This window comes from Hemicordylus capensis, chromosome 5 (assembly GCF_027244095.1).
Source record: "Hemicordylus capensis ecotype Gifberg chromosome 5, rHemCap1.1.pri, whole genome shotgun sequence".
NCBI classification, from domain to species: domain Eukaryota; kingdom Metazoa; phylum Chordata; class Lepidosauria; order Squamata; family Cordylidae; genus Hemicordylus; species Hemicordylus capensis.
The window spans coordinates 73,330,403-73,353,643 of record NC_069661.1 but is presented as its reverse complement, the minus strand read 5'-3'; the positions used below and the strand labels follow the sequence as shown (position 1 = coordinate 73,353,643).

Below are 23,241 nucleotides of genomic sequence, written 5' to 3'. Positions count from 1 at the left end.
TTCCTTTTATTTTGTTTTTCCCCCCTGTCTTTCCTTTGTCTTCCTTTCCTCTCTCTCTTCCTCTGTTTCCTTGTCTTCCTTTCTTCTCTCCCCCTCTCTCTCTCTTCCTTTCTTTCTTCCACCTCTTCTAACTCCCATCTTTCTGTTTTCTTGGTCTTTTCCTCTTTTCTTTCTTTAATGGGCTTGTTCTTTGGGGCTGGCTGCTCCTCCCTCCCTCCCCCTTTGTTTTTTTTTTTTTTTTTTGGTCCTTCTCCCTCATTTCTTTCTCCTTTTTTTCCTTCTTCCTTCCTTCCTTCCTTCCTTCCTTCCTTCCTTCCTTCCTTCTCTCTTTCCTACTTTCCCTCCCTCCCTCCTTGTTTCTATTGTCCTTTTCCTTCCCTCCTCTCTCTTTTCTCTTCTTCCTTCTTTCCTTCTTTTTATCTTTCTATTGTCCTATCTCCCTCCCTCACTCCTTCCCCTATCTCTCTCTCTCTTTCTCTGCCGCTGGCTCCGCTGCCCTCCCGCCCACCCTCCCTCCCAAGTTCCGAGTCCTTCGTCCGGGCCAAATTGGCCCACGCCGCCGCCACCGCTGCCCGTTGGCCGCCCGCCCTCCAAACTGCCGAGCCCTCCTTACCCCGGCCATGTCCGTCGGGTTAAAAACTCCTTAATTTCTGAGAGAGAGAGGAGCTCACAAGCAGAGCTCCTCCCTTTGCAAAGACTCTGCCCGTACTGGCGGTTTGGGCGTAAAGGACGCCCTTTACGCCCAAACCGCCAGTACGGGCAGAGCCGTTGCAAAGAGAGGAGCTCTGCTTGCGAGCTCCTCTCTCTCTTGGAAATTAAGGAGTTTTTAACCCGACGGACATGGCCGGGGTAAGGAGGGCTCGGCAGTTGGGAGGGAGGGAGGGCAGGCGGCCAACGGCAGTGCTTGGGGTGAAATGGCTGCCCGTGGGTTCCGTGCAAGGAGGACCAGGGATTGGCCCGAAATGGCCGCGGGTGGGGCCGGGACAGTGATGGGAGGCGGGCGGGCGGGCAGACAGCGATGAGGACTGGGGATAGGCACGAAATGGTCGCCGGTGGGGCCGGAACGGTGGTGGAGGGTGGGTGGGCGATGGCAGGAGGTCGAGTGTTTGGTGGCTTTGGGACACTGGCATTGGCGGTCCTGTCTCCCTTGGGCTGTTCTGCGCTTCACGCAGGCCCAGAACAGCCCAGAGAGACAGGGACGCAGATCCCCAACGTTCCAAGGCCTTTTATTAGATAGGATTTCTTGTTTACACAGTCAGGCAGGTGTTATTGACTGGTTTGTTTTATCCAGATATCAAGTCCTTTTCAAGGACCTGGGAGGGCTGAGTTTTGTTATCAATATTGTTCTTGTTGTTATTATAGATATTGTCGCAGAATATAGGCTGTTCCCAATAATGTTGCTTTTTGTAATTGGCTGATGGTGATTTCTGTGGCCCCTATGGTCTTGAGGTGCTCTTCAAGTTGTTTTGGAATTGCACCTAGGGCGCCAAATACGACTTGGATTATTTTGGTCTTTTTCTGCCACAGCCTTTCAATTTCAATTTGTAGATCTTTGTATTTTGTTATTTTTTTCTATTTCTTTTCTTCTGTTCTGCTATTCCCTGGTATTGCTATGTCAATTATTTCTTGTTTACACATACACAGTCAGACAGGTGTTATTGACTGGTTTGTTTTATCCAGACATCAAGTCCTTCCCAAGGACCTGGGATGCCAGAATTTTATTGTCAATTGTTATAGATATCGTCGCAGAATATAGGCTGTTCCCAGTAAAGCTGCTTTTTGTAATTGGCTGATGGTGATTTCTGTAGCCCCTATGGTGTTGAGGTGCTCTTCAAGGTCTTTTGGAACTGCACCCAGGGCGCCAATTACCACTGGGATTATTTGGGTCTTTTTCTGCCACAGCCTTTCAATTTCAATTTGTAGATCTTTGTATTTGGTGATTTTCTCTATTTCTTTTTCTTCTATTCTGCTATCCCCTGGTACTGCTATGTCGATTATTTTGACTTGTTTTTCTTTCTTCTCGACTACAGTTATATCTGGTGTATTGTGTGGCAGATGTTTGTCTGTTTGTAGTCGGAAGTCCCATAATATGTTTACATCTTCATTTTCTTCAACTTTTTCAATTTTATGGTCCCACCAATTTTTGGCTACAGGTAGCTTGTATTTTTTGCAGATGTTCCAGTGTATCATCCCTGCTACTTTGGCATGCCTTTGTTTGTAGTCAGTCTGTGCGATCTTTTTACAACAGCTGATTAGGTGGTCCAGGGTTTCATCCAGAGGCGTAACTAGGGAAAACGGTGCCCGGGGCAAGCACTGAAATGGTGCCCCCCCCACTGCGCCCCCCCATCGCCCCCCCAACATACTACATTATACTTAGGTTTTTCCTCACAAGCGCCCGCCGCCGCCAAGCCAGGCCACTGACTGGTCGCCAGGCGCCAGCAAAGCAATGGGGGGGGGCCGCAGGCGGCGCGGAAGGGACCGCTCGTGGGGAAGGGGGCACCAATGCGCTCCCTTGACTGCTGCAGCGCTGCTGCACTGAGCAGGAAACATTTGTATTAACAAAATTTTTTAAAAAATTTTAAAAATGTGGTCATGGTGGCGCCCCCCATGTGACCAGAAAAGATGTCGCCCGGGGCACGTGCCCCCCCTGCCCCCCCTATAGTTACGCCTCTGGTTTCATCTACTTCTTTACAAAGGCGGCACTTGCTGTTTGTTGTGGATCTTTCGACTTTTGCTCTTATTGCATTTGTTCTTAGTGCCTGTTCTTGTGCAGCCAGTATTAAACCCTCTGTTTCTTTCTTCAAGTTGCCATTCTTAAGCCATTGCCAGTTCTTGGTGATGTCTGATTTTCCACTTATATTGTGCAAATATTGACCATGCAGTGGCTTATTTTTCCATTTTTATGCTCGGTTCTTGACTTGTTCTTTCTTGTAGGCCTGCTTTGTTTCATTGGTGTTGAATAGTTTCGCATTATTGACCATTTGAAGTGCATCTTCTTCACTGTCCTTGATATATTCTTCAAGGCCTCTTTTCTCCTCCTCTACTGCTTGATGGACTTGCAGCATTCCTCTTCCACCTGAGCTGCGAGGGAGGTATAGCCTATCTACATCAGTGCGGGGGTGCAGAGCATGATTGATGGTCATGACTTTCCTGGTCTTACGATCTAGCATCTCTAGCTCTGCCTGGGTCCAGTCTATTATTCCTGCAGTGTATCTGATAACAGGTATAGCCCAGGTGTTTATGGCTTGTATGGTGTTCCCGCCATTGAGTTTGGACTTTAGGATTTTTCTAACTCACCTGATGTATTCACTTCCAATTTTTCTTTTAACTTCAGTGTGTGCGATGTTATCAGCCTGGAGAATGCCCAAGTATTTGTAATGTTCTTTCTCTTCCAGGTTCTTGATCTTGCTTCCATTGGGCAGTTCTATTCCTTCTGTTTTTGTTATTTTCCCTCTGTTCATTATTAATGCAGCACACTTGTCTAGTCCAAACTCCATTGCTATATCGCTACTGAATATACGGACAGTGTTTAGCAGTGATTCGATTTCTGACTGGAACTTTCCATACAACTTCAGATTGTCCATGTACAGCAGATGGTTGATTTGACTTGATGTTTTAGATGTTTGGTATCCGAGGCCTGTTTTGTTTAGTATTTGTGAAAGTGGGGTCATGGCGATTACAAACAACAGAGGGGATAGTGAGTCCCCTTGGAAAATGCCTCTTCTAATGCTAACCTGTCTAAGTGTCTCGCCATTGATTGTTAACTGTGTACTCCACATGCTCATTGCTTTTTTAATAAATATCTGAATGTTTTTGCTGACACCATTTCTTTTTAAACATGTTAGTATCCATGTGTGAGGCAATGAATCGAAGGCTTTCTTGTAGTCAATCCATGCAACACTTAGATTGGTTTTTCTTCTCTTGCAATTTTCTAAAATCATTTTGTCAATCAGCAGCTGGTCTTTTGTGCCTCTGGTGTTCGGGCAATTTCCTTTCTGTTCAATTGGAAGCTGTTTGTTAGTTAATAAGTGTTGCATGACTTCATCTGCTAGTATTCCAGTTAATAATTTGAACATGGTTGGCAGACAGGTTATCAGTCTATAATTACTTGGAACTGCACCTTTTGCTGGGTCTTTCATGATGAGATGAGTTTTCCCAGTTGTTAGCCATTGTTCAATATCACCTCCTTGCAAAATGTGATTGAACTGTTTTGATAGTTGTTTATAAAGGCTTGTTAGGTGTTTAAGCCAAAAGCCATGCAGTTCATCGTCACCTGGCGCAGTCCAATTTTAAATTTTCTTTGCTCTTTCACTTATTAATTCTGGTGTTATTATTAGATCTTGCATTTGTTGGTTACATTTTTTGACCTCTTTCATCCAGCCTGCTTTTTTATTATAATCTATTGGATTGTCCCATAATTTCCCCCAGATTTGCACTGTTTCTTCTTTATTTGGTGTTTCTATGTTTCTTGCAGTTTCTCCTTCTATGCTTTGGTAGAAATGTCTCTGGTTCGACTGGAATTGGAGATTCTGCCTGTGTTGTGTAATTCTGGCATCATATCTGCTAATCTTCTTTGACACTGCTGATATTTGCTGCTTTATTATTTCCAGGACTTCTTTAATTTTCCTTGAATCTAGGTGGTATTTTTGGATCAGATACTGTTTGGTGTTTTCATTCTTCAGCTTCTTGTCTTTCATATCTTTCAATTTACTAGCATCTGGTCTAGTATTATTATTATTATTATTATTATTATTATTATTATTAGATATAGCTATGCTAAAAAATACAGCTTGAGCCTTTGCATACTTATTCTTGTATACTGCCTTGAGCCATTTTGGAAGGGTGGTATATACAAATCAAATAAAAATAAATAAATAAATAAATAAATAAATATTCTGGCATAAGGCTTACATTGGGGTTTCCAGGTAGGTGTGCTGACCTAGACTACAATCCTAAACACATTTACTAGGAAGTAGACCCCATAAAGCACAGTGGCCAACTTAATGCACAACACCGGCATTGCTCATCAACTAGCACTGCTGCACACGTGCCAGTTTGTCCCAGTATTGCGGAAGTGGGTAGTTGCGCAACTATTTAAAACAGCACACCTGCACTTGTGCAGCACTATTTCCATTGTTTCCATTGCTTAAACAGGTATTTGGAATATGCATAGAAGGGCAATTAGCCATGAGAAACTTTAGGAAGGGCAGTATATAAACTGACTAAATATATAAATAAATAATATATACTTTAGTTTTTTGTTTGTTTGTCTTATGCCTTATGTAAGGCATGAGGCAAACATTTAATATAAAAGAAATGTTGGGAAAATGTTTTATATCCTTTTAATATAAAAGAAACGTGGGGGAAAATAACAAAATCACTGGATTGATGTCATATATTTTAAATTAATTTATTTGTAAAAACACTGAGTAACTGGAAATACATATAAAAAGACAGTGGCTAACATCCATACTGTTCCTCCAGAAGATATGTCCCCGAGGGCTTGTTCATTGTATGCATGGTTGATTGTGTGCAAAGTACTAGTCTTTTAGAATGAGTGGAGATTCAGTCTATCATTCTTGCTACTTATGGATCAGAATTCTGGAGTTGTATTATTTAAAGACATTTCAGAATTGAAAGTGTTTTTTTAACTCAGGCCTTCCTCTCCGAAGAACCAGTGCTCAGTAAGTTGTACTTTCTCTATATATCCAAGGTCAGACAGTCTGGTTGGAAACTTGAGCTTGCTTGAATCTATCTGACTCCTGCACATGTCAGCTATATTTACATGTGTTATAGTTATAGCTGCCAAGCGATGTAGCTTTAATCATGGTTTAAACCTAACAGAAAGCAGAAACAGTATTCAAATATTCAGCTAGAATATCATTTCCGATAAGTAAATGGCCTACAGTAGAACACAGACTGAGAAGGATATGGATAACATGTTCTTGAATATAGCAAAAGATATGTGTGCATTGTAAATTCTTTACCTTGATTTAATGCAGCTTTGGCTTCAGCAGTTTTTTCTGGAAAAACATATTATTTATTTAAAAATGTCTTGAAATTCATGAACAGTGTAGCAGGGCATGTACCTTTATTGTCAATATGGCCACAGCAGGCATAAGGCATGCCTGCATGCCTTACATGCATACATAAGGCATGAGACAAACAAAAACTAAAGTATATATTATTTATTTATTTATTTAGTCAGTTTATATACTGCCCTTCCTAGAGTGGCTCACGGCTAAAGTGGCTACATTAAAATAAAAAACACATAATAAAATACTTTAGATTGTCTCAGCATTCCAAAGCTCGGCCTTTTTAATCTTGTTTAGTTGATCATTTATTAAATCCCTTTCTTCCTCCCAGGCCCTTGTAAAAACACATTAAATCAGAAATGGTAAGATCTTATTTGTATTTCTGTTTAAATAAGGAGTTTATGTTAGGTCATGTTAGTAATTGTTGGGCCAACATGTTTCCATTCTGTCTGAAGAAGGATCTAGGAAGATGTTGTTTTCATGATAAAAGGAACCGAAGTGTGAGGACAATAGTCAGAAGGCAGAAGGAAGTGCTCTAGTCCAAAACCTTGCCTGTAGGAAGAGGATTCTTCCCTTTTCTTTGAAATTGAGTAGCCTTTTGGAATTTGTATGAAAGATAACCTGCTTCTTTACCTCAGTAAAAGTAGCAAAGCCCATACAGCTTCTATACAGCCAAATGCTCATGACAGCATTTCCTCCTATGGATTTTGGACAGTGGCTCTTCTTTTAAAATTCCAGTGTAAAACCACAAATCTCAAAGGGGGAATGGGCAACAGTGGCCGACATTCCACTGAAAACTGCATGCTTGAAGCCAAAAGAAGCATGCATGAGGCAAATGCATTCCTGCCTCAACCGGGCAGGAGTTTCTGTGAGGCAAGGGGCAATTTCCGCCAATTTTCTCTTCTCCTGGAAGCTCTCCACAAGTATGTCCCTGAGTCTGCACAACCCTTGGGAACATATCTGTGGGTTTCACAGAGAGTTTCCAGAGGAAGAAGAATCAGTGAAAATTGCCCACCCTGTGCAAGTGCCTGCACAGCTAAAACAGGAACCCATTTGCTGCACATGTGGTTTTGTGGGTTTTTTTAGCTGCACATGCATAGCATTAGTCAAACTATATCAGCCACTGGAATTTAAAAAAGAGCAGTAACAGGCAACCATCTTATTTATTTGTCTATGTAAACCGCTTTGAGAACTTCTGTTGAAAGTATATAAATATTTGTAGTAATAATAGTAGCAAGGTATTTCAATATGTACCTACTAAGTCCATTCTCAGGAACAAGAATTAGATCATAGGAGGCAGTAAAGCCAGCTACTGCTGCTCTGGAGAACCCATGGGACTCCTGCCTACCCAGCCTGTTCAAAACTGGGTAGTCTGGCTTTTTAACCTTGCTTTTTACTGAGGAAGGACAACAACAGTAGTTCGCTATCCAACCTCGGTCTTTGATCATGTGGTGTAATAACTGTTTAAAATAGTTTGCAGTAGTCAGTGGCCATGTTTGTCAGAGTGCTGTGGCTAGAGGGGCCAATCAGAGGAGAGATGTTGGTGCACTGAGGACTGCCTCTCTACTGTGAGTGCAATGCATTCTGGGATACCTCCTTGGATCCTTGGAGGACCCAGCTCCCTTTTTCAGGAATGGAGCCCGTGGCTGCCATGTTCATCAGGGTTCAGGGTTTGCAGAGCCAAATAGAGACTCTGCTTGTCTGTGACAATTGGAGAGGAACTCTTCCCTCCCCTGGAGCATCCACAGATGATCACGTGAAAGACCTTATTGCCTTATTCATACTTACTTGTATTGTTTGGGACTGCTTCAGATGATACTGTACTTTGCCTAACTAGCCCACCCCACGTGATAAAGGCATGAGTGCTCTGCACTTCTCTCCCCCCGCCCCCAGCACATTGTTCCTTAAGCATGACAGGCATCATTAATCCAAACTACCCATACACATAGGCCAAATACTACTTTAAAAGTAAGAATTAGACCACATGATTAAGAAATGGTGCACTGGGCGCAGAGGGGAGGACATGCCTGCTCACAGTGCACTCCTGTCTTCTTCATGTGGGGGTGGGCAGTTGAGCAAAGTATTGGCTGGACCAGCCCACTGTAAGTTTCTGTTTTTAAAATGTGTGCTAAGTAAAGCAAACACATGGTTAATGAACCTTATAGCTGATTGAAAAATGACTTGTAGAGGCTAATAAAATGAACATATAATTTGGGCATGAAATGGGGTATACTGGTATTAATTTCTAATATTCTGTTTTCTAGTGATTACGTCAAAAATCTTAATTCCTTGGTTCAGAATACAAATCTGTTCAGCATGGCTGCCCCTTTCCCCAAAGTTCTTCTCCAGCTCAGAATGTAAAACAAGATTCTGCACATGTGCAGCCAGCATTCAGCAGATCAGGCACCCAGCTGCTTTGTAGCTGCACGCACAAACATCCTTCAATATTAAATCTTTTTAAATCCCATTGATTTGCACTGAAATGACACGAACTGCAAAGCCAGTTTATTTAATTTATTTATTCAGTTTATATTACCACCCTTCCTAAAGTGGTTCAGGGCAGTTTACATTATAATCAAACATAATAAAGCAATTAAAATAAAAAAAAATAAATGAGATTAAAATTAAAACTAAAACTAGATGCCATTAAAAGCCAGGCTAAAAAGATGGGTCTTTAAGGCTCTCCTGAAGGCTTCCTAGGAAGATAATCCTCTTATATCCATGGGGAGAGCATTCCACAACCTAGGCGCAACAACTGAGAAGGCCTGGTTGCAGGTCACCACCAGATGAACTGGTGACACCCAAAGACATACCCCTCCTGATGATCATAATGAGCAATGGGGGTCTTGTAGAGAAAAGCACCCTCTCAGGTAACCCAGACCTAAGCCATTCAGTTGCTTTGTATGCGCACCTGCATACATTTCTTTAATTTCAATCCTTTAACTTTTGATGCTTTAACTGTTGAAACTTGCATCAATTGCTGTGAACTATGTGATCAGACCACTCACTAGGAAACCTTTCCTTTGGTGAGTACCTTCTCTGTTTGCAATTCTCTTGATCCTTTCTTGCAAACATTTTAAATAGATGTTGGCCTTCATCCAGATCTTAGACCTACTCATTTCTGGGTGTGTTTCTTTTGGAAATGGAGCCTAGAATGTCCAAGTGGCTCTCCATCATGGCTTCTGCAAGGGGTTACTGCCAAAATTCTTAGGGTATAGGTCCAGAATAGTACAAGAAACCCATTAATGTGAATGAAAGCTAGACCATGTAGAATTACAATTCCAAGAACATACATAAGGCATTATTGGAGCACATTCATCAACATTAGAAGCCAGGAAAGAACTCAACCAGGAAAGCAGATAAGCATTTTTCAAAAGCTCACTAAGAAAGCTCAGAATTACCAAGCCAACTCTGATTCAAGTCAAGGGAAGTTTACCCATCACTCTGAGTTTCCTCTTTCACCATGCTAAAGATAGCTTGTTACCTTTAAATAAAGGAACAATTAAAATAAAGGTACATTTATTTTGTATTACTTAAAATGCCAAAAGTACAACAGAGGAAAACAGAAAAGTAGAGTGAGCTCTAGTGTTGCATTGCTGCAATCCTAAACAAAACAAAACAAAAGGATATTTCATAGGGATTAATGCTTTTTCTATCTTGCTTCTTCAATGTCCAGCTTTCGCATCCATCGAGCGTCATGGGGGAAAACCTTATTGAAAAAACTTTATTGAAATACTTCTTTACATTTAGTTGTAGTCCCATTTTTTCACTGTGCTCCTTGACTTTCATTAGTAACTAGAGCTTGCTGATCATCCACATTCTCAGCTATCAGAGTGGTGTCATCAGCATAGCACAGGTTATTGATGTTTCTTCCTCCAACTTTAAAACCATGCTCATCTTCTTCCAATCCAGCTTCTCTCAGTATATGTTCAGCATATAAATTGAATAAAGAAGGAGAAAATATACAGCCTTGACTTACTCCTTTGCCAATCTGGAACCAGTCTGTTTCACCATGTTTCATCTGGACTGTGGCTTCCTGTCCTGTGTATAGGTTTCTCATGAGAACAATGAGATGTTCTGGGACGCCCATTTTCCTAAAGATATTCCTCAACTTGACATTGTCGACACATGGCTACTGTTACTCAATGATAATTAAAATGCACTTCTGCACATGTTCAGAAGCACTTCCTCATTTACAATTATTGCACACATACAAAGCATACATCTTGGCATAAAAACAGAATATTGAGCCCAATAATAATTAAATTAAGACTTATATACCTTTTTCTACACATTTGGAAATGACTAACATCTGTGTTCATCCAAGAGGAACCTGGTCCATCCAAAAAACCTTCAATAAAATCTGGAAGGAGTATTTGGAAGCCCATGAAGGATATCTTCCTGGAACACTACACTAAGCCATCTTTAGATGCAGCACAGCGCGCTATTTCCTGTATATACCGTATTTTATGGACTATAAGACTCACTTTTTTCCTCGAAAAATATCCCCCAAAATTCAGGAGCGTCTTATATGTTTTAACAGTTTAATATGTTAAAACTCTGAAAAACTGGATTAAAATTAAGGTGCGTCTTATAGTCCGTAGCGTCTTATAGTCCGTAAAATACGGTAATATTCTTCCTTTTTCCATCCATTCTTCCATCCAAATTAGTTCATGCAATATTTTTCTCAAACAACTTTTCAATAAACAATAAGAAGAGGCAATGAGAATTGCAACTTGACATTCGCAATGTCATAATTGCTCCATAAGAAAAGAACCGATGTAATCAGAACAGTGCAGTATGACATGTTACCTCTGTTATTTCATTCACCTTTTTGAAAATAGTTCTAGTACTTGCATAACCTCTCTCCCACTCCTCTTCCTTTCATAAAATATCATTGAAAAGAAAGGCAAGATAACTTAAGCACACCGAACAGTTGCCAGGAGATGTGAAGAGCTCTCGTATGGCAATGGTATCTCCCTGTGGCCTCCAGCTAAAAGCAAATGGTGTTTGAAAGTTTGGGATCATAATGCTCAGCACATTAGGAGTACATAGCCAGAGGGAACACTGTGTTCAGGCTTTGATCTTCCACCTCCACTCTTTGAATACTTGCTCTAACTCAATCGATCAGCTTTTGAAATTCACTCAATGCTACTAAGTTTGACAGCTAAAAGATTTCTGTTGCTTTGCTAAGCGATCCCAGAAGCAGATTTTTCTTCTTTCATTTTGGAACTTGCCAAAGGTTTGAAATACTCTCTCCACTTAATATATTTAGGTGGCAGCCTGCTGAGTTCTTTGAAATGAGCACATGTTTCCAACCAGGACCGCACAGGGAAAGGTAATTTTCCACCCATTATTAGAGTGACCAGATTCATGACCTCAGTTTCACGGGAGCCTAATGCAATAAGGTATGAACAGCCACTGCCCGCTGCTTTATTATAGCCCCTATGGAGGATCATGGCTTGCTCTGGCTAAGCCTGTGTTTGAAAGGGAAACCCAAGATTCCAAGAGGATAGGAGTCCAATATTTTGGGAGAGCAGGAGGATTCAATACTTGGCAGTCAAAAGGAGCACTGACAGAACCGCACTTAAGATGCTGAAATAATGTTGGCGTGATTATTTGAAAGTCAGTTATCAAAAGCAGGAGTGTAGCGAGGTTCCCGGCAGCAGGGGGACAAAGTGAAGCCAGGGGGCTTCCATCACATAAGCAAAGCACGTGCCCCCAAGCCACACCCCCTACATCTGACATCAGTCGCAATAGGGCAGGGCAACATAACCCACTCAAACCTTCCCCTCCCGATTTCTCACCAGTTTGCTCAGGGCTGGTCCCGTTCTTGCAGCTGCCATTGTGGTGGCAGCTGCCTGCTGCCTAGCTGTTGCTGGGGTGGGGTGGAGTTCCCGCGAGGCTTGGAGTCATTATAGAGTGGGATGTGGCCGCCACTATGGCCAGCAGCAGCGCTGGCTCAACAGCACGGATCAGGGCAGGGAAACCCCCTCCTCCAGTGGCCAGGGGATGGAGCAGCATCGAGGGTGGTGAGGGGTAGTCCGTCATGGCCATCCTCCTGGAAGGAGGAAGCATGGGCAGGGGAGGAGAAAGGAAGGAAGTCCCCGTGCACTTCTTCCCATAGGAACATAGGAAACTGCCATATACTGAGTCAGACCACTGGTCTATCTAGCTCAGTATTGTCTTCACAGACTGGCAGCAGCTTCTCCAAGGTTGCAGGCAGGAATCTCTCTCAGCCCTATCTTGGAGAAGCCAGGGAGGGAACTTGAAACCTTCTGCTCTTCCCAGAGTGGCTTCATCCCCTGAGGGGAATATCTTGCAGTGCTCACACATCAAGTCTCCCATTCAAATGCAACCAGGGCAGACCCTGCTTAGCCATGGGGACAAGTCATGCTTGCTACCACAAGACCAGCTCTCCCATCATGTGTGTGCCCCAAAGCTGCAGGGCACCAGCACCTGGCACAGAAAGGGCAGTGGTGGCAGGGTGCATCCTAAGCCTTGTGGGTTCCCCGGCCCTCCAGGCCTAGGTACAAATGCCACCCTTGTCCAATGGAAGCTATGCCCATGATCAAAAGAAGAAAAGGCTATGCAAAGTGCTGACCTCTCCCTCCCTCCCAATTTGGTCATACCAGCATATCTGAGGGTGATCGATCTGCCAGACACTCCAATATTGATTTAATGCCAGTTGGAAAGGCCAGTGAAGCTTGTTCAGAATTAACGGACACAAACCCTGTTTTTCCTGGATTGTATGAAAGGCCTTTTTCAATGTAAACATTTTTATTATATATTAACTAGAAGGCATGTTATCCCTGGCAGAGTTTTAAAGCGGGGGAAAAAAGAAACTAGTATCGCTCTTCTAAATAATAATTCCTACTTGTTGGCAGCAACCTCTCCCCCACTTTGCCAGGAGCTGCTCCAGATCTGTGTGTCCTGAGGAGAAGGAACAGGAGAACCCAGGCCAGGGCAGCTCATACTGTAGCTCATCAGCCCCCAAAGGGACCACCTTCACCACAATGAAGGTGGGAGGCAATTGTGTTTTATCTTTTGCAGGCCACTCCATTTTGTAATTGTGTTGTTGATTTTTACTGATTTGAGATTTTTTCCATTGTAAAGCCTCTTAGACACCTTGGCGCAAAAGAGGTATATAAATGTAATTTTTTAAAAAATGACTGGTTTTTCAGTAGTTTCCACCATGAGAAAAATACCAGGCAACATCCAGATAACCCAAAGCCAGGTCTTTCATTGAGTCAGGGGTGAGCACAATTTTCAGTTAACTCCCCTTCCCTCTGCAGCCAAATATACAACCTGAAACTATCTTCCCGAGAGTCCCCCAATCATCAGGGACTTCATTTTGGGAGACACTGAAGGCTGCACAGGCACCGGGAGTTCACTGGGGGGCGGGGAATCACACCATCCACCACTCGATCAACAGAAAACCCTGATGGATCAGTGAAAGGTAGTCTGGATGTCAGCCACTAAGGCTATTCACACAAACAGCCCTACCGAGGCTTGTGCTGCCCTAGTGGGGTAGGGCTGCTAGCCCAAGGTTTTACCTCAGGGTATTACCTAGGTAGAAGGGTGCAAGTGGGCCCTTCTACCCAAGTACCTGGTCATGTGTGTGTGCAGGCTGCAAGCCGCCCAAGCACACACAGAGCCAGGTGGCAAGAACGCTCTGTTGAGGGGGAATTCCTTGATGCATCCCGTTCCTGGTGCAGTGCACTGAGGGATGCCAGAGGACAGCCTCCTCTGGCTCCCTGCTCTGCTGCTTGCTGTGGCGCGGCTCATGTGCTGCACAAGTGGCAGAGCATTCAAACTAATTTTGATCATGTGCAAGGAAGCAGGGAGGAGCCCGCCTCCCCACCAGCTCTCCTCCCTGCCAGCATTTTCGGGCATGTGAACAACCTTATTGAGTTTTACTGCATGCGGAAGGCATCTTCCATTCACAAAAGGGCTGTTTTAAGAACATATTTTAAGAAGCACCCTGTGGTGGGACCAAGGGTCTATCTTGTCCATCATCCTGTTTCTCACAGTGATCATCAGTTCACACAGAGGCTGGCATTCAGGCCATTAGAAGCAAAGGAAAGGCTCCCACTACCTTTTAAATGCATTATAAGGAAGAAGTGGGGGCAAAGTGTTTTTGCAAATGCTTTTTCCTTTGAATGTTCCTTTATATTCAGATTCTGTTCATTCTTTATACCGTATTCAGAATCTTATCAAGGAGAATTGCATTTCCTTGTATGGTGGTTAAAGAACTTGGCAGGCTACAATTAAACATATTAAATTTATTTATTTATTATATTTGTGTAGAGGGTCGGGGGACGGGATGTGTCCTCCTGGTCTTCGGAACTCCCATAATACACCATGAAAGTTCATGGTGCATTATGGGTATCCCAGTTAAAGAACTTGGGTTAAATAACTTGGCATGGGTTAAAGAACTTGGCAGGCTACAATTAAACATATTAAATTTATTTATTTATTATATTTGTGTAGAGGGTCGGGGGACGGGATGTGTCCTCCTGGTCTTTGGAACTCCCATAATGCACCGTGCAAGTTCACGGGGCATTATGGGTATCCCAGTAGTCCTGCTGCAGCACCAGCCAAAAGCAGATGGCGCTGTACATGAGCAGAGAAATGGGGTTAGGGGAGCGAGCGTTCCCTTAACCTCATTTAACAGGGTAGCTGTGAAGGCTTGCCACTGAAGCGCCATCAACAGCCATGTGGCTGCCAATGGTTCTTAAGAGCAGCCAAGACCAAGCTTGGCTTCCTCAGCCTGGTTTTGGCTGGCCGTAAGAATAGCCTCTAACACTGCTAAGCATTTGAGGCCTATGTGATAGAAGAGGCCCAATCTACCTCAGAGACATGTGTTAAAATGTATTAATGATTGCCCTTTATTTTCAAGAGATTTCTCTTTCCCCAAGGATGTGGTAGAGGGGCAGATTTGCCAGCTCTGACAGAAATTATTCCCAGCTGTTACTAGGACAAAAGGCAAAAAGAGCAGGCAGCAAGCACTGCTCACACACCCATTTTTGCACAGTTGATTCCCAACCCCCACCTTTTTTTTAAAAGGCAGAGAAAAATCAAATAAAAACAATTCCTCCTTATGCTGTCATACCATATAAGAGGGTTATTTGGGAGAGAGAGGGGAGATTTTTAAAGCTATAAAATGTTAGGTCTAATACTAACTTTGTGGTCTTTACTCACCTCATTTCCACCCTATGAACGGTTCACTAGGGGTGTGCACAAATCAGAGTTTGCAATTCATTTTGAGCTTGAAACGAATCGCACAATCCTCAAATCAGTTCGTCAGAACAGTGGCCATTGCCGGCTGTCCTGACGAATCACCTCATAAAGATTTGAGTGATTTGGCCATAGGGAATAATGGGGAATTTTAAACACCCCATTGTTCCCCATGGGTAAGTACTAGCGACACCAAAGTGTTTGGATGGTACGGCATGATGAGTGTTACCTACCACCCAACCCTCAAAAGAAATGGGCAAGCCTATGGGGTTTGGGGGGGTAAAGGATTAAAAAAAAAAACAAAAAACTGCCCACTTGCCCATTTCCTTTGTGGGTTGGGTGGTAGGTAGCACCCATCCTGCTCTACCACCCAACCTACTTTGGTGTCCCTAGGACTTACTCATAGGGAGCAATGGGGGTGTTTTGAGTTACTCAGTGTTCCTTATGGCTGGAACACACTGTACTCACAGAGTAAACACGACACATTCTGAATTGCAATTTACAATGCATTTTGCATCCCTGCCTTGAAAAAAACACTGCAGATTAGAGGCACACAGTAAAAGGAATATGTCCCTCCCAGCACAGAACAAAACACATTTTTTCAAACACATTCTAAAAATAGCCAAAGAAGAATCACTGACCCAGAATCAACTGTGAGCCACAGTGCCTGCACTGCAGTAACATCATTGGCACAAGTTGCTCTCACACACAATTATGACTCCATCCATACTTTTTAGCTTTGCAACAGCTGCCACAGCAGTACCCTTAGCAGCAAGCATAGCCATAAGCTCAACTACACCAATGTCTCCAGCCAAATTTTGACTGAGTCAGTACACCTTGCAATGCAGATTGCAGAGCAGACCAGAGAAGTGAGTGAAGCAGAAGTTACTCTAGACATGGAGCTCATCTTACAGCAATCACCAAGAAAATATTACACAGAGAGAGTGAGCTCAGCTACCACTGTCAATTTCTCACCACAATACTAGCTCATAAACAACCAAACCACAACTCAAGGAAGGAAGGCACCCAAGTTCTGCGTTTGTCAATCTGAAATCCAGGAAAACCAGATAGTTATAGCAGCAATAGCACAGCATATTATACTCAGTGCTGAGAAAAGAAAACCACAAAATCAAACCTTCCTTCCTCCTCTTCTGGTGTATCCTCTTCTTCAAGAGAGGCACACTATAAGGGCTCTTTCTGCCCCCAAGTCCCTTTGAATACATTTTGAAATTCTCTCTTTTGTGTTCCCCTCTCCCTCCCCCCAGCCCACCAAGAAGCAAGGAGATTGCAAGCAAATTGGCAGTCAGTGCCATAAAACGAACCAGCAAGGGGAAAACAGGCTTCCAAAATGGCACTCGAAAAATCAAAATGTTTTGATCAAACTGGGTTTGTTCTGCTCCAAGTTTGAAACAGGCCCTTTATTTAAAAGGTGTTCTCTTTCGAGCTTGACATGGATGTTTTGAATTGAAATGCTTTGACGTCGAAACCTTCTGCACATCCATATTGTCTTGTCATTGTATTGGCATTATCAGTTAAATGCCAATGACCATTCTATAACCACATTACTCATAACCATCTCAGTAACAACTGAGCCACTAGCTGAGTGAGAGGGCAGAGAAATGGAGTTAACAAGAAACCATTACATTCTCCCATTAATGCAGAGGAGACCTGCATTCCTCACATGCATCTTGATCTCTCAAAATTCAATCGGTGAAAAAAAATCTGTTTGTCATTAAATCAAGAAATTTCCTTCTTTTGTTTGTAATATTCTTTTGCAGCACCCAGCCTTCAAGTTTCAACCCTGAAGCCACATGTTATGTGGCTTCCACTGAATTCTGGCCAAACCATAAGGGATTTGGGAGAGTTATCTCTGCAGATTTGGGAATGTGAGCGGCAGTAAACAGCCCTCCATCCCTTATCAGATCATGTTGGGCCTGTGCAGAGTCCTGGGGTCTCCAGGAACTGGTATCAATCTCCAAAAGAGTATTGAAAGCAATCTTGGAGATGTTATTGGCTTGATATTGTGAAAAATTAAATATTCAAAAAAAGTATTGGGGTGATAGGAAACGCCAGGAATTGTTTGTCAGAGTTAGAACCCCAGCTGTGGAAAATCTGAAGCCTCTTCTTCCTACGCAGGCCATTTTTTAATGGTAGAGTTTCTGTGTCTTAACAATTGCATCACAGGCAGAAATCCAATGGGTGCAGTACTTCTCTCCCTGCACCTCCTTGCCACAAAAAGCTTGAATTGTTCATTTTTGGCCTTTTATGCAGTTTGTAAGAGCACCTCTGTCAAAATGACAGTCAAATCTCCACCCTGGCTTTCCCAGACCCTTTTAATATACTTAACCCTTAAAAATGGCTCAAAGATATGTGCCTCCTGATCCTATCTGCCAACTGGAGATTGACATCTATAGCAATAGAATTAGGCTAGAGCCTCAGGAGGTAAATAGGTTATTAAGGATTTTTCAAGGCAGGGCGGAGGTGGGGTGGAGAGGGAAGGGGATACTTTACTTGGGCTCAGTGACCTGGCCTGAGCTGCAAATTCACCATCTTGTGAGGGAGGCAGGGTTAGAATGAGCCTAGATTTTGTAAGAGCTTACGGAATTTGCTGGAGCCAATCAGAAGCAGTGTTAAAACAGAACCTTCTGAGTGGTGAGCTGCCAGCCCAGGCTTTCCATTGGATTGGGGGTTCCCCAACCTTGGGCTTCCAGGTTTTTTGCACTACAGTTCCCATCATCCTCAGACACAATGCCCAAGCCAATATGGCTGGGGATAATGGGAATTGTAGTGCAACAACATCTGGGCCCAAGCTTTGGAACCTCTGCTCTAGAACATAAAGTTTATTCAGGAGACTCTAGAACTTGTGTGCTCTATGACATGCTCTCTCAAGAACTACTAGTCCCAGAGTTCCTTATTTCATCTGTGATTTTCTATGCACAGGCAGGAAGAATCACTGATGTGGCATCTCGATGGTAGCAAGAGGGACAGACAAGTGGCATAATAATCAGGTACATGAAGATCCCTGGTGCCACGGAAGCCAGTGCTGCTGATAGGATCTACAAGCCCTGAACTTATGTAAGTGGATGAGTTACAGTATGCCTTTGGTCTCCAGAGTGCAAAGAATTATACCAGGAACAATGAACAATGTCTAAAGGGCGTTTGTTACTTGAGTGTAATTAATCTACATATATCCCATAGTGAGGCTATTCACACGAGCGTGCAAAACTGGGCTAAGGGAGCCCAGACCAGTTTTGCACATTCATGTGAACCACCAGGATTGTGCCCGATCCTGGTGGCTAACTGGCAGCAAACCTGCCTAAGTAGCCTCATGCTAAAATGAGGTTAAGGGAGGAAGCACTCTCGTAACTTCATTTTATTTTTGATTGTGTGTCAGCTGCGGCTTACACCCTCGGGGAGGGGGGATCCCAGTAATGCCCCACACACTTGAATGTTGCTTAATCGGGTCTCCTGGGGGCAGGCGCATCCCAGCAGCCTGACCCCAGAGCTGCTGGGCAAGCCGCAGGCGAGCCACCACTCCTTTGGGTGGGCGAGCAACCTGCTGAGGGAAGAACAGGAGATTGTCTTCAGGGAAGGTAGGCTGAACCTGCCTTCCCTGGAGCTTCTCTCACCAATCGTGAGAAGAGCTCCAGTCTCTTACCTATATCTATACAAATCAGGCAGCCAGAAACATGAAGAGCTTAAGTTTTAAAGGAACTAAAAACAGCTAAGGACACTGTGGAGGAATGAGGCCGAGACCTCGAGGTTTTGTAAATAAGTCCTGGTATTGTATTAATATTCATAAAACTCTTCTTTATTGTGAATAAGATTGTGTGTTTAATATGCTTGCAGATTCCTATACATGGTGGTGGTGGGGAAACTGGCAGGGTCAAAAGTTCATGCCTGCTGTATTTAGTTCCATGTTGGGAATGTCAGTCTGACAATTTCGTTTTGGAGAGAAGAGAAGATTTGAAAAATAGAGGGAACATTGAGTTACCATGATTGGGTTGTTTAAAAAAACTGTTGGAGTAAAATTGTGTATATATATAGAGAGAGAGTTTGAGAGAGTTTGGTTGGCAGTCACAGTGAGAAGAAAGTCAGAGTCAAGAAGAATAAAGAGAGTCAAGAAGGCAGAGTTGGTGCAGTGGAGTGCTGTGTACAGCTGTGATTCGGAAGAAGAAGGAGAGAGGAAGGAAGAAAGGACGGATCAGTGTGGTTCAGAGTCTGAAGTCACAAGCAATAGCTGAAAATCACTAGAGAGCATGAAGACTCTCTCGAGGAATGAAAATACAGGACCACCAGTCTGGATTTAACCCCAGGCCAGTAAAAGTGGCTAAGCTGCAGAAAAGAACAAGCCACGTTGCTGACAAGAGAAGGTAATTGTAGAGGGCTCTATGTTAGGGACTAGTTGAGTAAGGTTAGTTGGATATGTTTTCCCCGACCCTTTTATTTCTTCCTTTATGCTCTTATGGCAACTGTGTTTGAAAAAAGAAAAAAGAAACCTAAATTAATATTTTAAACTGTCTATATATTTTTCCAAAGTATGTTACATTTTTTTTTTAAAAAAATTGAAGCTTGGTTAATTGTCTCCACTCCACACTGATGAGCCTTTCCACTCTGCTGAGGTTTGGGGTTGTTGTTTTTTTTGGTATTTTTGCAAAGGTGTAAGCTGTTATAGTAGACCAAGCCATATAAAAGAAAAGTCTACTTGGTGGCAGCAGTAAAGAATTGATATCATGGGGTTGGCAGGATCTGAAATTCCTCCACAAATGTTATCTCACAGGTAAGACAAGTAAGAATTCCTCCACACATTGTGGCAGAAGTGGGATAGACAGCTATTCCTCTACAGACACCAATAGTCCTCAACTTTTTTCAAAACAAACAAGGACTTCTCTGGGGATAAGGGAAGCGGGGCCTCTATTGCAAGTTTGTCCTTGACTCTGAGAAATGACAGCTGAGCACAGCCTGAAGGTGTGAGTTAATAAAACAAATGTGTATATTAATGTCTTTATGCCACAGACAGTCCCTGGTGCATACCTGAGAACATGAGTGGTGGCTTCACGTTTGGATATACATGTTTAGTAAAATACTGAAGCTTCCTTTAAAAAAACCCTAACATCCTTTCATTGTCTGCATCAGTGAAAAACTGCTTTTGGTTGCTTTTCATTGATGTGCTGTGTTGAAAATAAGAGAAGCATATGTCCAAACGAATATGTTGTTCTAAGGCCCAGAATGGTAGATCTGATAGAAAATAAGCAACTAATACAAGTGCCTGATAAGAACATAAGAACAGCCCTTCTGGATCAGGCCCAAGGCCCATCTAGTCCAGCATCCTGTTTCACACAGTGGCCCACCTGATGCCTCTGCGAAGCCCACAGGCAAGAGGTATGTGCATGCCCTTCCTCCCTGTTACTCCCCTGCAACTGGTATTCAGAGGCATCCTGCCTCTGAGGCTGGAGGTGGCCTATAGCTCTCCAACTAGTAGCCGTCAATAGACCTCTCCTCCATGAAGTTATCCAAACCCCTCTTAGCCATCCAAACTAGTAGCCAACACCATATCTTGTGTTATGTGTGTGAGAGAGAAATTTCTCTCTATCCACTTTCTCCACACCATGCATGATTTTATAGACGTCTATCATGTCTCCCCGCAGTTGTCTTTTTTCTAAACAACAAGGCCCCAGTGTTGCAGCCTTGCCTCATAAGGAAAGCTAACTGCTAACAAAGAAAAAGATGAAATTGGTTTGTTTGGGGGTTTTTTGTTTTTGCCAATGAAACTTTCATTATGTCTATGTAACCCCTGGCCCCTGCAGGGTGTAGTAGTCGGTTCAGGCTAGTGGGAGTGGTTAGGGAGAAGCTAGCTCTGCTGTGAGTAAACCCAAAGCAGAGGGAGATAATGGAGGTATATCTGTCTGTCTTATGCATGTGACAGTTGAACCAGCCTTAACCCCTTGCTTAGGGGATTATAAAACTTGTGTTTGTCTTGTGAACCTTACTGGAAAGCTGCAACTGTTTGGAAAAACAAACAAACAGAAGAGCTGGATCAACTCTGCAGATTCAGAAGGCAGGAGCTTTTCCAAATGGCAACTGAACTCAGCTTTGCTACATTTAGGCTGGTGGGGGAGTTCATATGCGGGTACCATTTACAGTGATGTCAGGACTTAAGGTGCCATTCATAAAACCAATGGCATTATTCAGCTTTGCTCCTGACAATTCACAGTTACTGTGTATTATATGTGCCCTAAAAATGTAGCACTTTGGTGCAGTGCTCAAAATGGCTTAAACTTTTGGCACTTCCTGCCACAGTAAAGCTGCCCATCTCAGAAAGCTCCAGGAGTTTCAAGTCAGATAGTTGCCCCCCCCTCCCCCCCAAGCTATTTGGATGAGTTAAAAATTAGGGATGTGCACAAACCAGTTTGGAGGCCCGGAGTTCGGGCCAGTTACCTTTAAGGAGCAGGGAGAGTGCTCAACCCCCTCCTCCCCCCCGCTGCATTTACCCCATCGACGCTGTCTCCAAAACCGCTGGTGTGGGGCAGCAGTGTACCTCCTTGCCGCCCCGGTCAGCATTGGACCAGAAGTGACCCCTCTGCTGACAAATTGGCCAAAGCGCCAGTTTGTGCACATCCCTATTAAAAATTGGACTAAGGGGTGGGGGGGGGCAGAATGAGGAAAGGTATGTGTAAGAATATGTTAAGCTAAATCTTTCTGCTAATGCATATTTGCATAAATATATTTATATAACTTGTTTTACCTTTAACCCTCTTGCAAATTCAGTTGCTGTTCATGCTCTTCAGAACCCATGTTATATCTACATATACCAATTCAGAGCAGACAATACTACTTTTCACCACCACCTTTAAACTTTTCTTTTAAAAAAAGCATTCCTGAATTAGTATAATGTATTAAAATAAGAAATTATATGATGATGTCTGGAAATACATTGTCTTCCCTGGATGCTATGTAACGCATCACTCATCAGTCCTGCACATGCTTTTCTGACATGGTCTTGTTGGAGTCAGCAGTGTGTTATATAGACTTTGGCCTGAACAGCTGGACGACTGGCTGAAGCCGCTCACCAACCTCAAACCACACGTTATCAGTGAAACTTTTGCTGCTGTGTTTCCTTTCATTGTGTCCTCAGGCTGACCATTTCCTGCCAATGTCCTTTAAGCAGCGAACATGGAGAGAAGATCAGGGTCGGTCCTCAGGCTGCTAAATCTTCACTTATGGGTTGAAAAGATAAAGCTGTTTCAAATAACAACGGATAAAATAAGAAAGGCAACAGCACACTTTCTCTTTTTGAGAGTGGCTTTCTAAAACTGCTGAAGAATTTTGCTCCAGGACTATTAGTAGAAGACTACTGAAATAATTTTTAATGATATGTGATTTGATTTTAATGTGCTAAATGCAATAAGCATGTTTAAAGATACTCCATTAGAGTGTGACATGGACTCCCAGCACATCCAACAGTTCTCTTTAATATCTGAAGACATGCCAAAACATTTAATTTTTAACAGCAATAAATCTCTTTGGGAATTCTTGCCAAAGGGTCTCTAGGAGTATAGAGCATTATCCAAAGTTATGCTCTTCATAATTTATGGAACTATTTTCCTTCTTTATTATTACTTTACTTGAATATCTAGTTTGTATAGCCTCATAAAATTCTTCATCAAACCAGCGAAGCAAAATATATTTTAAGATAGCCACAAAAGTCAGAAGTTGAATGTTTGCATCATTTATCATTTCAAGGTGCAAATCCATTTAATAATTCCACTCCAAATATTTTGTGACAACCTGCTAAAAACTGAGGCCAGGTAACCTGTGTAGATATGCCTGTAACTATTTATTACTAACAGTTTTTGAATTCTAGCTGGTTGTTTACTGACACACATAGATAATGTCCGTGACAGAGTAGTAGCTCTGTCCAGCAGCCCTGGTCAGATTATCAGTGAAAGAACCAATCACTAGTTTG

The 23,241-nt window shown here is 42.9% G+C and overlaps 1 long non-coding RNA gene across 2 annotated transcripts; it reads left to right on the top strand.

The window, feature by feature from the left end:
- Nucleotides 1–18,215: 18,215 nt before the first annotated feature.
- LOC128325660 (uncharacterized) lies at nt 18,216–22,969 on the top strand. Of its 2 annotated transcripts, none has more exons than XR_008307544.1 (3): nt 18,216–18,350; nt 19,359–19,648; nt 22,411–22,969. It is a non-coding gene; the product is annotated as an uncharacterized LOC128325660 (long non-coding RNA). The 2 variants fall into 2 exon arrangements; XR_008307543.1 differs by having other exon boundaries at nt 19,353–19,648.
- The last annotated feature ends 272 nt before the right edge of the window (nt 22,970–23,241 follow it).